The following is a 5,141-nucleotide window of genomic DNA, read 5'->3' as shown; positions in this document are numbered from 1 at the left end:
GGGTCTGGAGAACAAGTCTTATGAGGAGCGGCTGAGGGAGCTGGGGTTGTTTAGCCTGGAGAAAAGGAGGCTGAGCGGAGACCTCATTGCTCTCTACAACTACCTGAAAGGAGGTTGTAGCGAGGTGGGTGTCGGTCTCTTCTCCCAAGTGACTAGCGATAGGACGAGAGGAAATGGCCTCAAGTTGCACCAGGGGAGGTTTAGATTGGACATGAGGAAAAACGTCTTTACTGAAAGAGTGGTTAAACATTGGCACAGGCTGCCCAGGGAGGTGGTTGAGTCCCCACCCCTGGAAGTATTTAAAAGATGTGTAGATGAGGCGCTTAGGGACATGGTTAAGTAGGCATGGTGGTGTTGGGTTGACGGTTGGACTTGATGATCTTAGAGGTCTTTTCCAACCTTAATGATTCTATGATTCTATGATTCTACAGAGCCTGGTCCAACACTCATTGAAATGAATGGGACTAATTATTTCTAAAGGCCATTCCGGGGAATATTATAAACGGTTTAAAAATATGTATATCATAGTGAGAAGAGCTACATTAAAGAAAGAATCATGAAACCCAGTGCGTGTCACCCATTCCATCTGTCCGTTCATCCATCCATCCATCCATCCATCCATCCATCCATCCATCCATCCATTCTCTCCAGTGGAGAGATTATCACCATACCCAGTATCAAGGGTCAGTAATAGGTCCCAGGGTGGTTTGGAGGCCACGTGTCTCCCGCAGGCAACCGTGAGTTTCCGGGTCATGGAGCAAGGACGTTTGCTGAACTGACTTTGCAGTGTCCCAGCCGCAGAGCGGGATGCCTCACCTCATTTCAGATGTCCGCACTGTCCATGTCCAACAGTGTGATACCTCCCGCTCACGTACACACCTATAGTGTGCTGAGCACAGACCATTTCATAAAATCAGCTACTTATTAGTCAAAACCCAAGACAAAAGCCCCTGTGACACTGAAAGCAAGCCAGCAATAACTATCTCCTGTCTCTACCGTTAACTCAGCCAAGGGAGTGGATCCTATGCACTTACCTCTTGGAACAATCCAATTTCAGGGTCGTGGCCATAAGATCAATCCACCTTCTGATCTGTTCCTTTCACAAATTTGGAAGCATTTAAAGGAAAACGCTCCTGTCAATTTGTTTGTCAAACTTAGGCACCTAGCATCTACCCATCGGAGTCAATCTTTATAACGGACACAGGAGATTTTCAAAGCAGGCGGCAGCGTATTTTATGTCACCTACACCTATGATAAAATTTACCCAACTTGTCTTGAATTTTTGGTTGAAAAAGAAGAATTTTCTCTCATGCTAGCCTGTCCCTCTACTTCGGGCAGTTCAGGAATATCCTGTCGGTGATGAAATGTGTTTTGATTATATATAGAATAATTCAACATATATAATTTTAATAGCACATTATTAACTGTAACCCAAGCACGTATCTGCCCTGCCCTTTGGATGACACCCAGAGTTCATTTAGCTCATCCAGCCACTGATTTGCATTCAATATCACAAAAAATGGTCCTCTCAAAGCACTTGGAATTACTGAATTCGTATGAATGAAGATTTCCTTAAAGTCATGATATTCCCATGTCCAGTTATTACAATACAGCCTTTTGGTATCACTGCTATTACTCTTACTATCCAACTTCCTCCTGTTGTTTCATTTACTATTAGTATCAACACTCTCCAGCCTGTAGAGGTACCATCCTACCACATCCACCCAGTATCACTCTCGGGCAGATCCTGTTTCTGGTCCCTCAGGAACCAGTGTGTGCCTTTGAGCTCCTTCACTGTGAGATCCCCATGTTTACCTCTTCCTAAATTCTCAATTTATTATTATTTTTTTTTCATAGTGGACACTCTTGAAGAGCCTGGAGTGAGAAGGGTGGTCGCTCATGATACTTCAGACATGGTGCTCCCACCTCTTATGTTGATTGCTGGGGAAAAGAGGAACAAAGCTCCACTCTCTGCTGCCCAGGGCTGAGACCATCTACTTCTCTGTGTTAATACTGAGTGCAAACACAAAGATCTCACATTTTTCAACCTATTAGCAGTAATAACTTCTCTTCAGACCATTTGAGAGAAGCCAACAGGGTTGGCTTTTGATAGGTAAGTATGTAAGTGGCAGCAGGAAGTTTTTTCCCCTCTCCTTCTGTCTACCATTTCAGATATCTTTTCATGGATTTCCACATACATGTGCTAAAGATCCAGGACAGCCCCTGCCTCACAGCCCTCTAATCAGCGGTTAGAGATGACGTCTTTTAAGAAGCAAAACAGGGGATGTGGTGGGGTAGGAGCTGCAATGATTCTCAACTCGAGTACCCCCAAATTACGGTCCTGGTTAAAATTGCCTGGGTGAATGCCCAGTGGGGATGACTGTCACCTCCAACCTCTGTCCTCTTGCACCCGTCTTCCTTCTCCAAAAACTCATGTTCCATATCCTTGAGCCCAGGGATTTCAACCCTTCTCAGAGCCACCTCTGTCCCTCAGTCCCGCATTACTACCCCTGAAATAGCCCCTGTGCCTCCAGGTCCAAGCCTTTCTCAGCCCCGCAGCTCTTTCTTCTGCCTGATGTTCCCACCACGTCCCACCTGGGGTTAGGACCACTCACCTGGGCGAGCTGATGGCAAGGCAGAAGGCATCAGCTCGCCTAATCACCTCTACTTCTACCTTGCCATTTCTTTTGTTGCTGCCATCCCAATAATTATCATTTAGGTATTTCCAGAACCCATGACTTCAGTGGTATAGTAGCAATTTTGAGGGGTAGTGGGTTTTTACCAGTGACAGAATCAGTTTAATTCCCATCTTCCCTTTCCTCACCTCTCGCCTCCTACTCAGGCTCCTCCACCATGGTTTAGCTTCCCTCTATTTGTGGTAACGCATCTATCCACAGGGTCACCCTCCAACCTCAAATAGTGAAATGTTCCAGGGAGAACAAAATTTTCTACTTCTACACAAGATGAGTGTTCCTCATCACAACGGAGAAATCAGCAGAGAAGGGGCTTAAAAATATCTTCAGCTGCTTTTGACATCAGGAAAAACCTGACAAGGATTTGTCCGTAACTTATCCTTGTGAGCAAGTCAGTCCCTATATTACGTACTTTAAATAAGGCCTTTTATTTCACAGCAATGCTAGCATGTGTCGGTAAGATGATATTTAGAAATCAAGCAAGCATATAACTAATTTCAAAGGAGTACCATTACAGATTAGTTTGGCCCAGAAATTAAAGTGTTTCCCATCTGCTTTCATTCATGATTGTTAATTAATTGGTAGGTAATAAACACGGACACTAGTTTTGACAGCTCTGCAGCAGTAGAAACATGAAGATAGTATGGACTGGCTTTCCTGGTGTTATTTTATTAAGTCACAGTCCAATTCCCAGGAAAAAGCCACTACAGAGAAGGTGTGAGAGGGGTTTTTGAAGAGGTGCCTTGAAGCCATCTGCAGTCCCGCTGCTTTTTGTACAGCAGGGCACCATCCTTTGAGCCTGGTCTTGCTGGGTTACTGTGGACCTGACTCTTTTCACAGTTCCAGCCCAAAACTGGGGTGGATAGTTGAAGTCCTAGGCCAGGGTTGGGGTATACACCAAACCTGCAAGGCAGCCTGATTTAACTCCTTGCTTTGCTACCAGCTGTTACGTAGAGTCTTGTGTAAACTATGCAAGTAGATTTAGCTCTCCTAGTATTAATTTCCCAAGTTCTTCCCAGAGCAATCCTAAGTGCCGTCAATTCATCATTGTAGGGCAAGAGGAGGCACCACTGGAGTCTAGACAGCTGCTGGATTAGATAGCCTGATCTTCACGTGGCTAAATTTGGGGGATATGGATTCATCCATAGGACAAATCCTCAAGGGAACCATTTAGAAATAGGATAACAATTTGGAGGGGTCAGTGCCTTAATTCCACCGCATTTCAGTCGCACTAAGCGCGCTAACAAGTGGGTGAGTAAATAATAATGACCATAAACAAGCAGAAAAGTGCAATAGACATTGCTGGGTCACTGGGATGCAGTGAGCATGCAGGTGGCTGGACAGTGCACTGTGCTCTTACCCCACGAATTCCTGTCCCAGGAATTAAACCCTAAATACTACACGGTGAGACCCCCCCGCTCTCCCCAGGCGCTCTGCTCCCCACTCTGCCAAGTGCCACTGCTCCTGCAGATAAGGCAGCTGCGTCCCCCTCAGGGAGCCAGGACAGGCAAGTGCCAGTCCCACGGGGGCAAACTCAGAGAAGCTGAACAGTCCAGAACTCCTGGACATGCAGTCAGCCGCCGCTCACTTGAAGGGGTGGCACTTCCCCAAACCTCACTATCTGAAGAAACATTATGGAGGCTTTCTTTTGGCCAAGTTTTAGGAAGGTACGAGTTACGGCGTCTACTTTGCCTATTTATATTTGCTGCAGCCAAAGGGACAGAAAGACCATTACCAGCTCTACTGGTCTTTTAACATTGGGTCTAAACACCCCTAACCCCAGCGGGCTTCACAGCAGTAGGAAAAACCCCATGCTTGTAAGGTCTCCAGCCGTTTATTACTTTTTTCCATCATGATTACCTTGGCTCCAGAAAGTTTTAATACCGTTCAAAATTCAATCCAGTTTTATTGACATCTCTAGTTTTGCCAAACAGTTAACACAAGATGGACGGCATGAATTTCAGTCAATCAATATTCATTTAAAACTGGACACCCATATGTAAGCATACTCTCTCCTTGGCAATGAGTAAGGAGGCTGAACAATCAATCCACACTTGTATTTAAACTCGGAGACTGTATTTTCAAAAACCCCCACATAAGGCAAAATTGAATGGTTGAATAAGGCAACATGTGATTTCTGTTATGTTATTATTAATAATTAATAATTCACTTAATAACACAGCAGGAGCCTAATCCAAAGCCCATTGATGTCAATAGATTTCTTTCCAGTGTTCTCGGTAGCACCAGAGCAGACACAAAGGCCCAGGTTTTTCACAGTATTTAAGCACCTACCTCCCGTGCTGAACTCAAACACCTTCACAAAGCTGCCCTGCTGCTTCATGGCCCCTTAACTCAGAACAAGGCAAGGAAGTGATTGTGATATAATGTGCGGTGAGTAACAGGCAGTGGGCCAAGAGTAATGTCCATGTAAGAGGGTTCAGCGCCATA

Source organism: Pygoscelis adeliae, unplaced genomic scaffold, assembly GCF_000699105.1.
Source record: "Pygoscelis adeliae isolate BGI_AS28 unplaced genomic scaffold, ASM69910v1 Scaffold182, whole genome shotgun sequence".
Taxonomy (NCBI): Eukaryota; Metazoa; Chordata; class Aves; order Sphenisciformes; family Spheniscidae; genus Pygoscelis; species Pygoscelis adeliae.
The sequence above is the reverse complement of the archived record's forward strand: the minus strand, read 5'-3'. Positions refer to the sequence as shown.